Below are 11,479 nucleotides of genomic sequence, written 5' to 3' on the forward strand. Positions count from 1 at the left end.
GATTATATGTGTGTGAGTATGTGTATGTGTGTGGGTGAGTATGTGTGTGTGGGAGTGTGTGTGGGTGTGAGTGTGTGTGGAGTGTGTGTGGGTGTATGTGTGTGGGTGTGAGTATGTGTGTGTGTGGGTGTTTGTGTGAGTATGTGTGTGTGAGTGTGTGGGTGTGAGTATGTGTGTGGGTGTGGATGTGTGTGAGTGGATGTGTATGTGGGTGTGTGTGTGTTTGTGTGGGTGTGTGTGTGGGTGTGGTGGGTGTGGGTGTGAGTGTGTGTGTGGATGTGTGTTTGGGTGTGGGTGTGAGTTTGTGTGTGGATGTGTATGTGTATGTGTGGGTGTATGTGTGTGTGGGTTGGTGCGTGTGTGGGTGTGTGTGTGTATGAGTGTGTGTGTGTGGTGTGTGTGTGGGTGTGTGTGTATGTGCATATGGGTGTATGTGCGTGTGGGTGAGTGTGAGTGTGTGGGTGTGTGTGAGGGTGTGACTGTGTGTGTGTGGAGTGTGCGTGAGTATGTGTGTGTGTGGGTGTGCGCGTGGATGTGTGTCGGTGTGTGTGTATTTGTGGGTGGGTTTGTGTGTGGGTATGGGTGTGTTTGTGTGGGTGTAGGTGTGGTGGGTGTGTGGGTGAGTGTGTGGGTGTGTGTGTGTGGGATGTGTGAGTGTGAGTGTGTGTGTGTTGGTGTGGGTATGTTTGTGTGTGTCTGTGGGTGGGTGTGTGTGTGTGTATGTGTGTGTGGGTGTGGGTGTGTGTGGGCTGTGTGTGGGTGGGTATGTGGGTGTGCGTGTGGGTGTGTGTGGGTGTGGGTGCGTGTGTGGGGGTGTGTGTGTGGGTGTGTGTGTGTGTGAGTGGGTGTGCGGGTATGTGTGTGTGGGTGGGTGTGGTTCCGTGGCTGTGTGTGTGTGAGTATGTATGTGAGTGTGTGTGTGTGGGTGTGTGTGTGGGTCTGAGTGTGTGGGTGTGTGTGAATAGGTGGGCGTGTGTTTGGGTGGGTGTGTGTGTGTGGGTGGGAGTGTGAGTATGTGTATGGGGGTATGTGTGTGGGTGTGTGTGTGTATGGGCGTGTGTGTGGGTGTATGTGTGTGGGTGTATGTGTGGGTGTGGGTGTGGGAGTGCGTGTGTGTGGGTGTGTGTTTGTGTGGGTGCGTGTGTTTCCATGGTTGTGTGTGTGAGTGTGTGTGTGGGAGTATGTGTGTGTAGGTATGTCTGTGGGTGTGTGTGTGTCTGGGTGTGGGTGTGTGCGTGCGTGTTGGTATGTGTGGGTGTGTGTTTGTGGGTGTGAGTATGTGTGTGGGTGTGGCGGTGTGGGTGTGGCGGTGTGGGTGTCAGTGTGTGGGAGTGAGTGTGTGGGAGTGAGTGTGTGGGTGTGTGTGTGTGGATGTGTGTGTTTGTGTGCATGTGTGTGTTTGTGTGCATGTGTGTGTGGGTGGGTGTGGGTGGAGTGTGTATTTGGGTTGGGGTGTGTGTGTGGGTGTGAATATGTGTGTGGATATGTGTGTTTGTGTGCATGTGTGTGGGTAGGTGTGTGGATGTGGGTGGGGTGTGGGTGTGGGTTTGGATGTGTGTGTGGGTGGGGGTATGAGTATGTGTGTGGATATGTGTGTTTGTGTGGATGTGTGTGTGTGGATGTGTGTGTGAGTGGGTGCGTGCGGTTGTGCGTGGGTGTGTGTCTGGGTGTGTGTGTTTGGTGGGTGTGTGGTTGTGGGTGGGTGTGTGGTAGTGTATGTGGGAGTGTGTGTGAGTGTGAGTTTGTGGGTGTGTGTGGGTGGGTATGTGTGGGGGGTGTGGGTGTGTGTGTGTGGGTGTGGTTTTGTGTGGGTGTGTGTGTGGGTGTGTGTGGGTGGGTGTGTGTAGTTGTGGGATGGGTGTGTGTGGGTGTGGGGGTGTGAGTATGTGTGCAGATAAGTTTGTGTGGATGTGTGTGGGTGTGTGTGTAGGTGTGGGTGTGAGTATGCGTGTGGTTTTGTGTGTGTGTGTGTAAGTGTGTCAGTATGTCTGTGTGTGTGGGTGGGTGGGTGAGTATGTGTGTGGGTGTGTGTGGGGGTATGTGAGTGTGTGGGTAAGTGTGTGTGAGTATGTGGCTGTGTGGATGTGAGTGTGTATGGAGTGTGTGTGTGTGGGTGTGAGTATGTGTGTGAGTATGTGTGTGGTTTTGTGTGTGGGTGTGTGTGTAAGTGTGGGTGTGTGTGTGTGGGATGTGTGGGTGTGAGTGTGGATGTGTGTGTTGGTGTGGGTTGGGTGTGTGTGTGGGAGCGTGTGTGTTTGTGTGTGTGGGGTCTGTGTGTTGGTGTGTGTGTGGGTGGGTGTGTGTGTGTGTGGGTCTGTGTGTTGATGTGTGGTTGGGTGGGTGTGTGTGTGCTTGGGTGTGGGTGTTGTTTTGTGTGCGTCAGTGTGTGTGTGGGTGGGTGTGTGTGTGTGGGTATTGGTTTGTGTGCGTCGGTGTGTGTGTTTGGGTGGATGGGTGTGTGTGGCGGTGTGGGTGTGTGTGTATGAGTGTGTGTGAGTATGTGTGTTTGTGGGTGTGTGTGTGTGGGTGTGAGTATGTGAGTGTGGGTGTGTGTGTGTGGGTGTAAGTATGTGTGTGGGTGTATGTATGTGTGTGTGGGTGTATATGTGTGATTATATGTGTGTGAGTATGTGTATGTGTGTGGGTGAGTATGTGTGTGTGGGAGTGTGTGTGGGTGTGAGTGTGTGTGGAGTGTGTGTGGGTGTATGTGTGTGGGTGTGAGTATGTGTGTGTGTGTGTGGGTGTTTGTGTGAGTATGTGTGTGTGAGTGTGTGGGTGTGAGTATGTGTGTGGGTGTGGATGTGTGTGAGTGGATGTGTATGTGGGTGTGTGTGTGTTTGTGTGGGTGTGTGTGTGGGTGTTGTGGGTGTGGGTGTGAGTGTGTGTGTGGATGAGTGTTTGGGTGTGGGTGTGAGTTTGCGTGTGGATGTGTATGTGTATGTGTGGGTGTATGTGTGTGTGGGTTGGTGCGTGTGTGGGTGTGTGTGTGTATGAGTGTGTGTGTGTGGTGTGTGTGTGGGTGTGTGTGTATGTGCATATGGGTGTATGTGCGTGTGGGTGAGTGTGAGTGTGTGGGTGTGTGTGAGGGTGTGACTGTGTGTGTGTGGAGTGTGCGTGAGTATCTGTGTGTGTGGGTGTGCGCGTGGATGTGTGTCGGTGTGTGTGTATTTGTGGGTGGGTTTGTGTGTGGGTATGGGTGTGTTTGTGTGGGTGTAGGTGTGGTGGGTGTGGGGCTGAGTGTGTGGGTGTGTGTGTGTGTGGGATGTGTGAGTGTGAGTGTGTGTGTGTTGGTGTGGGTATGTTAGTGTGTGTCTGTGGGTGGGTGTGTGTGTGTGGATGTGTGTGTGGGTGTGGGTGTGTGTGGGCTGTGTGTGGGTGGGTGTGTGGGTGTGCGTGTGGGTGTGTGTGGGTGTGGGTGCGTGTGTGGGGGTGTGTGTGTGGGTGTGTGTGTGTGTGAGTGGGTGTGCGGGTATGTGTGTGTGGGTGTGTGTGGTTCCGTGGCTGTGTGTGTGTGAGTATGTATGTGAGTGTGTGTGTGTGGGTGTGTGTGTGGGTCTGAGTGTGTGGGTGTGTGTGTATAGGTGGGCGTGTGTTTGGGTGGGTGTGTGTGTGTGGGTGGGAGTGTGTATGGGCGTGTGTGTGGGTGTATGTGTGTGGGTGTATGTGTGGGTGTGGGAGTGCGTGTGTGTGGGTGTGTGTTTGTGTGGGTGTGTGTGTTTCCATGGTTGTGTGTGTGAGTGTGTGTGTGGGAGTATGTGTGTGTAGGTATGTCTGTGGGTGTGTGTGTGTCTGGGTGTGGGTGTGTGCGTGCGTGTTGGTATGTGTGGGTGTGTGTTTGTGAGTGTGAGTATGTGTGTGGGTGTGGATGCATGTGTGGGTGTGGTGGTGTGGGTGTCAGTGTGTGTGGGTGTGTGTGTGTGGATGTGTGTGTTTGTGTGCATGTGTGTGTGGGTGGGTGTGGGTGGAGTGTGTATTTGGGTTGGGGTGTGTGTGTGGGTGTGAATATGTGTGTGGATATGTGTGTTTGTGTGCATGTGTGTGGGTAGGTGTGTGGATGTGGGTGGGGTGTGGGTGTGGGTTTGGATGTGTGTGTGGGTGGGGGTATGAGTATGTGTGTGGATATGTGTGTTTGTGTGGATGTGTGTGTGTGGATGTGTGTGTGAGTGGGTGCGTGCGGTTGTGCGTGGGTGTGTGTCTGGGTGTGTGTGTTTGGTGGGTGTGTGGTTGTGGGTGGGTGTGTGGTAGTGTATGTGGGAGTGTGTGTGAGTGTGAGTTTGTGGGTGTGTGTGGGTGGGTATGTGTGGGGGGTGTGGGTGTGTGTGTGTGGGTGTGGTTTTGTGTGGGTGTGTGTGTGGGTGTGTGTGGGTGGGTGTGTGTAGTTGTGGGATGGGTGTGTGTGGGTGTGGGGGTGTGAGTATGTGTGCGGATAAGTTTGTGTGGATGTGTGTGGGTGTGTGTGTAGGTGTGGGTGTGAGTATGCGTGTGGTTTTGTGTGTGTGTGTGTAAGTGTGTCAGTATGTCTGTGTGTGTGGGTGAGTGGGTGAGTATGTGTGTGGGTGTGTGTGTGGGTATGTGAGTGTGTGGGTAAGTGTGTGTGAGTATGTGGCTGTGTGGATGTGAGTGTGTATGGAGTGTGTGTGTGTGGGTGTGAGTATGTGTGTGGTTTTTTGTGTGTGTGTGTGTGTGTAAGTGTGGGTGTGTGTGTGTGGGATGTGTGGGTGTGAGTGTGGATGTGTGTGTTTGTGTGTGTGGGGTCTGTGTGTTGGTGTGTGTGTGGGTGGGTGTGTGTGTGTGGGTCTGTGTGTTGATGTATGGTTGGGTGGGTGTGTGTGTGCTTGGGTGTGGGTGTTGTTTTGTGTGCGTCAGTGTGTGTGTGGGTGGGTGTGTGTGTGTGGGTATTGGTTTGTGTGCGTCGGTGTGTGTGTTTGGGTGGATGGGTGTGTGTGTGGGTGTGGGTGTGGGTGTGTGTGTGTGGGTGTTGGTTTGTGTGTGTGTGGGTGTGTGTGTTTGTGTGTGTAGGTGGGTGTGTGTGTGGGCGGGTGGGTGTGGGTGTGTGTGTGCATGTGTGGGTGTGGGTTTGAGTGTGTATGGGTGTGCGTGGGGGGTGTATGTGTGTGTGCGTGTGTGTGGATGTTTGTGTGGGTGTCTGTATGTGTGTGAATATGTGTGTTGGTGTGGGTGTATGGGTGTGTGGAGGTGTGTGTGTGTTTGTGTGGGTGGGTGTGTGTGTGTAGGTGTGTGTGTGTCTGTGGGTGGGTGTGTATGGTTGTGTGTGGGTGTGGGTGGATGGGTGTGTGTGTGGGAGTGTGTGTGTGTGTGTGTGTGGGTGTGAGGTGTGTGTGTGTGTGGGCGTGGGTGTGTGTGTGTGTGGGTGTGTGTGTGGGTGTGTGAGTGTGTGTGGGTGTGGTGGGTGTGTGTGTGTGTGGGTGTGGTTGTGTGTGTGTGGGTGTGTGAGTGTGTGTGGGAGTGCGGGTGTGAGTGTGTGGGTGTGTGAGTTTGTGGTGGGTGTGTGGGTGTGTGTGTTGGTGTGTGGGTGGATGGGTGTGGGTGTTCGTGTGTGTGTGTATGTGTGTGTGGGTGTGCATGTGGGTGGGTGTGGGTGTTGGTTTGTGTGCATCGGTGTGTGTGTGTGGGTGGGTGGATGGGTGTGTAGGTGTGTGTGTGTGTGTGTGTGTTGGTGGGTAGGTGTGTGTGTGTGTGTGTTGGTGGGTAGGTGTGTGTGTGTGTGTGTGTGTGTGTGTTTGAACATAGAACATAGAACAATACAGCACAGAACAGGCCCTTCGGCCCACGATGTTGTGCCGAACATAGCTTAAGCACCCATCCATGTACCTATCCAATTGCCGCTTAAAGGTCACCAATGATTCTGACTCTGCCACTCCCACGGGCAGCGCATTCCATGCCCCCACCACTCTCCGGGTAAAGAACCTACCCCTGACATCCCCCCTATACCTTCCACCCTTCACCTTAAATTTATGTCCCCTTGTAACACTCTGTTGTACCTGGGGAAAAAGTTTCTGACTGTCTACTCTACCTATTCCCCTGATCATCTTATAAACCTCTATCAAGTCACCCCTCATCCTTCACCGTTCCAACGAGAAAAGGCCGAGAACTCTCAACCTATCCTCGTACGACCTACTCTCCATTCCAGGCAACATCCTGGTAAATCTCCTCTGCACCCTCTCCAAAGCTTCCACATCTTTCCTAAAGTGAGGCGACCAGAACTGCACACAGTACTCCAAATGTGGCCTTACCAAGGTCCTATACAGCTGCAACATCACTTCACGACTCTTGAATTCAATCCCTCTGCTAATGAACGATAATACACCATAGGCCTTCTTACAAACTCTATCTACCTGAGTGGCAACTTTCAAAGATCTATGAACATAGTCCCCAAGATCCCTCTGCTCCTCCACCTTACTAAGAACCCTACCATTAACCCTGTATTCCGCATTCTTATTTGTTCTTCCAAAATGGACAACCTCACACTTGGCAGGGTTGAACTCCATCTGCCACTCCTCAGCCCAGCTCTGCATCATATCTAAGTCCCTCTGCAGCCGACAACAGCCCTCCTCACTGTCCACAACTCCACCTATCTTCGTATCGTCTGCGAATTTACTGACCCACCCTTCGACTCCCTCTTCCAAGTCATTAATAAAAATTACAAACAGCAGAGGACCAACAACTGATCCCTTACCATCTACCACCACTCTCTGACTTCGACCGGTTAGCCAGTTCTCTATCCAACTGCCCAAATTTCCCTCTATCCCATGCCTCCTGACTTTCCGCATAAGCCTACCATGGGGAACCTTATAAATGCCTTACTAATCACTTATGTGTGTGTGTGTGTGTGTGTGTGTGTGTGTGTGTGGGGAGGGGGGGGGGGGTGATGGGTGTGTGTGTGTGTGTGTGGGATTGTGTGTGGGTGTGTGGCGTGTGTGTGGGTGTGTCTGTCTGTGAGTGTGTGTGTGTGGGTATCTGGGTGGGTGTGTGCGTGTGAGTGTGGGTGTGTGAGTGTGCGTGGGTGTGTTGGTGTGGGTGTTGTTTTGTGTGCGTCGGTGTGTGTGTGGGTGGATGGGTGTGGATGTTGGTGTGTGTGAGTGTGTGTATACATAGGTGTGTGTGTGTATGTGTGGGTGTTGGTGTGTGTGCGTCGGTGTGGGTGTGGGTGGATGGGTGTGTGTGTGGGTGTTGCTGTGTGTGTGTGGGTGTGTATGTGTGGGTGAGTGTGGGTGGGTAGTTGTGTGTATGGGTGTTGGTTTGTGTGTGTGGGTGGGTGTGGGTGTGGGTGTGTGTGTGGGTGATGTGTGTGTGGGTGGGTGTGGGTGTGTGTGTGGGTGGGTGTGGGTGTGTGTGTAGGTGATGTGTGTGTGTAGGTGTGGGTGTATGTGTGGGTGTGTGTGGGTGTGTGTGTGGGTGTTTGTGTGTGGGTGGGTGTGTGTGTGTGTGTATGCGTGTGTGTGTGGGTGTGTGTGGGTGGTGGGTGTGTGTGTGCGTGTATGGGTGTGTGCGTGGGCGTGTGTTAGTGTGTGTGTGTGAGTGTGGGTGTGTGTGAGCGTGGGTGTGTGTGTGTGTCTGTGTGTTGGTGTGGGTGTGTGTGGGTATGGGTGTGTGTGTGTGGGTGTATGTGGGTGGGTGTGTCTCTGTCTGTGAGTGTGTGTGTGGGTGTGCGTGTGTGGGGAGGGGAGTGTGTGTGTGGGCGTGTGGGTGTGGGTGTGGGTGTGTATGTGTGGGTATGTGTGTGGGTGTGTGTGGGTGTGTGGGTGTGTGTGTGAGTGGGTGAGAGGTTGTGTGTGTGTGGGTGTGTGTGTGGGTATGTGAGTGTGTGGGTAAGTGTGTGTGAGTATGTGGCTGTGTGGATGTGAGTGTGTATGGAGTGTGTGTGTGTGGGTGTGAGTATGTGTGTGAGTATGTGTGTGGTTTTGTGTGTGGGTGTGTGTGTAAGTGTGGGTGTGTGTGTGTGGGATGTGTGGGTGTGAGTGTGGATGTGTGTGTTGGTGTGGGTTGGGTGTGTGTGTGGGAGCGTGTGTGTTTGTGTGTGTGGGGTCTGTGTGTTGGTGTGTGTGTGGGTGGGTGTGTGTGTGTGTGGGTCTGTGTGTTGATGTGTGGTTGGGTGGGTGTGTGTGTGCTTGGGTGTGGGTGTTGTTTTGTGTGCGTCAGTGTGTGTGTGGGTGGGTGTGTGTGTGTGGGTATTGGTTTGTGTGCGTCGGTGTGTGTGTTTGGGTGGATGGGTGTGTGTGGCGGTGTGGGTGTGTGTGTATGAGTGTGTGTGAGTATGTGTGTTTGTGGGTGTGTGTGTGTGGGTGTGAGTATGTGAGTGTGGGTGTGTGTGTGTGGGTGTAAGTATGTGTGTGGGTGTATGTATGTGTGTGTGGGTGTATATGTGTGATTATATGTGTGTGAGTATGTGTATGTGTGTGGGTGAGTATGTGTGTGTGGGAGTGTGTGTGGGTGTGAGTGTGTGTGGAGTGTGTGTGGGTGTATGTGTGTGGGTGTGAGTATGTGTGTGTGTGTGTGGGTGTTTGTGTGAGTATGTGTGTGTGAGTGTGTGGGTGTGAGTATGTGTGTGGGTGTGGATGTGTGTGAGTGGATGTGTATGTGGGTGTGTGTGTGTTTGTGTGGGTGTGTGTGTGGGTGTTGTGGGTGTGGGTGTGAGTGTGTGTGTGGATGAGTGTTTGGGTGTGGGTGTGAGTTTGCGTGTGGATGTGTATGTGTATGTGTGGGTGTATGTGTGTGTGGGTTGGTGCGTGTGTGGGTGTGTGTGTGTATGAGTGTGTGTGTGTGGTGTGTGTGTGGGTGTGTGTGTATGTGCATATGGGTGTATGTGCGTGTGGGTGAGTGTGAGTGTGTGGGTGTGTGTGAGGGTGTGACTGTGTGTGTGTGGAGTGTGCGTGAGTATCTGTGTGTGTGGGTGTGCGCGTGGATGTGTGTCGGTGTGTGTGTATTTGTGGGTGGGTTTGTGTGTGGGTATGGGTGTGTTTGTGTGGGTGTAGGTGTGGTGGGTGTGGGGCTGAGTGTGTGGGTGTGTGTGTGTGTGGGATGTGTGAGTGTGAGTGTGTGTGTGTTGGTGTGGGTATGTTAGTGTGTGTCTGTGGGTGGGTGTGTGTGTGTGGATGTGTGTGTGGGTGTGGGTGTGTGTGGGCTGTGTGTGGGTGGGTGTGTGGGTGTGCGTGTGGGTGTGTGTGGGTGTGGGTGCGTGTGTGGGGGTGTGTGTGTGGGTGTGTGTGTGTGTGAGTGGGTGTGCGGGTATGTGTGTGTGGGTGTGTGTGGTTCCGTGGCTGTGTGTGTGTGAGTATGTATGTGAGTGTGTGTGTGTGGGTGTGTGTGTGGGTCTGAGTGTGTGGGTGTGTGTGTATAGGTGGGCGTGTGTTTGGGTGGGTGTGTGTGTGTGGGTGGGAGTGTGTATGGGCGTGTGTGTGGGTGTATGTGTGTGGGTGTATGTGTGGGTGTGGGTGTGGGAGTGCGTGTGTGTGGGTGTGTGTTTGTGTGGGTGTGTGTGTTTCCATGGTTGTGTGTGTGAGTGTGTGTGTGGGAGTATGTGTGTGTAGGTATGTCTGTGGGTGTGTGTGTGTCTGGGTGTGGGTGTGTGCGTGCGTGTTGGTATGTGTGGGTGTGTGTTTGTGAGTGTGAGTATGTGTGTGGGTGTGGATGCATGTGTGGGTGTGGTGGTGTGGGTGTCAGTGTGTGTGGGTGTGTGTGTGTGGATGTGTGTGTTTGTGTGCATGTGTGTGTGGGTGGGTGTGGGTGGAGTGTGTATTTGGGTTGGGGTGTGTGTGTGGGTGTGAATATGTGTGTGGATATGTGTGTTTGTGTGCATGTGTGTGGGTAGGTGTGTGGATGTGGGTGGGGTGTGGGTGTGGGTTTGGATGTGTGTGTGGGTGGGGGTATGAGTATGTGTGTGGATATGTGTGTTTGTGTGGATGTGTGTGTGTGGATGTGTGTGTGAGTGGGTGCGTGCGGTTGTGCGTGGGTGTGTGTCTGGGTGTGTGTGTTTGGTGGGTGTGTGGTTGTGGGTGGGTGTGTGGTAGTGTATGTGGGAGTGTGTGTGAGTGTGAGTTTGTGGGTGTGTGTGGGTGGGTATGTGTGGGGGGTGTGGGTGTGTGTGTGTGGGTGTGGTTTTGTGTGGGTGTGTGTGTGGGTGTGTGTGGGTGGGTGTGTGTAGTTGTGGGATGGGTGTGTGTGGGTGTGGGGGTGTGAGTATGTGTGCGGATAAGTTTGTGTGGATGTGTGTGGGTGTGTGTGTAGGTGTGGGTGTGAGTATGCGTGTGGTTTTGTGTGTGTGTGTGTAAGTGTGTCAGTATGTCTGTGTGTGTGGGTGAGTGGGTGAGTATGTGTGTGGGTGTGTGTGTGGGTATGTGAGTGTGTGGGTAAGTGTGTGTGAGTATGTGGCTGTGTGGATGTGAGTGTGTATGGAGTGTGTGTGTGTGGGTGTGAGTATGTGTGTGGTTTTTTGTGTGTGTGTGTGTGTGTAAGTGTGGGTGTGTGTGTGTGGGATGTGTGGGTGTGAGTGTGGATGTGTGTGTTGGTGTGGGTTGGGTGTGTGTGTGGGAGCGTGTGTGTTTGTGTGTGTGGGGTCTGTGTGTTGGTGTGTGTGTGGGTGGGTGTGTGTGTGTGGGTCTGTGTGTTGATGTGTGGTTGGGTGGGTGTGTGTGTGCTTGGGTGTGGGTGTTGTTTTGTGTGCGTCAGTGTGTGTGTGGGTGGGTGTGTGTGTGTGGGTATTGGTTTGTGTGCGTCGGTGTGTGTGTTTGGGTGGATGGGTGTGTGTGTGGGTGTGGGTGTGGGTGTGTGTGTGTGGGTGTTGGTTTGTGTGTGTGTGGGTGTGTGTGTTTGTGTGTGTAGGTGGGTGTGTGTGTGGGCGGGTGGGTGTGGGTGTGTGTGTGCATGTGTGGGTGTGGGTTTGAGTGTGTATGGGTGTGCGTGGGGGGTGTATGTGTGTGTGCGTGTGTGTGGATGTTTGTGTGGGTGTCTGTATGTGTGTGAATATGTGTGTTGGTGTGGGTGTATGGGTGTGTGGAGGTGTGTGTGTGTTTGTGTGGGTGGGTGTGTGTGTGTAGGTGTGTGTGTGTCTGTGGGTGGGTGTGTATGGTTGTGTGTGGGTGTGGGTGGATGGGTGTGTGTGTGGGAGTGTGTGTGTGTGTGTGTGTGGGTGTGAGGTGTGTGTGTGTGTGGGCGTGGGTGTGTGTGTGTGTGGGTGTGTGTGTGGGTGTGTGAGTGTGTGTGGGTGTGGTGGGTGTGTGTGTGTGTGGGTGTGGTTGTGTGTGTGTGGGTGTGTGAGTGTGTGTGGGAGTGCGGGTGTGAGTGTGTGGGTGTGTGAGTTTGTGGTGGGTGTGTGGGTGTGTGTGTTGGTGTGTGGGTGGATGGGTGTGGGTGTTCGTGTGTGTGTGTATGTGTGTGTGGGTGTGCATGTGGGTGGGTGTGGGTGTTGGTTTGTGTGCATCGGTGTGTGTGTGTGGGTGGGTGGATGGGTGTGTAGGTGTGT

Source organism: Chiloscyllium punctatum, chromosome 2 (genome assembly GCF_047496795.1).
Source record: "Chiloscyllium punctatum isolate Juve2018m chromosome 2, sChiPun1.3, whole genome shotgun sequence".
In the NCBI taxonomy this organism is placed as follows: domain Eukaryota; kingdom Metazoa; phylum Chordata; class Chondrichthyes; order Orectolobiformes; family Hemiscylliidae; genus Chiloscyllium; species Chiloscyllium punctatum.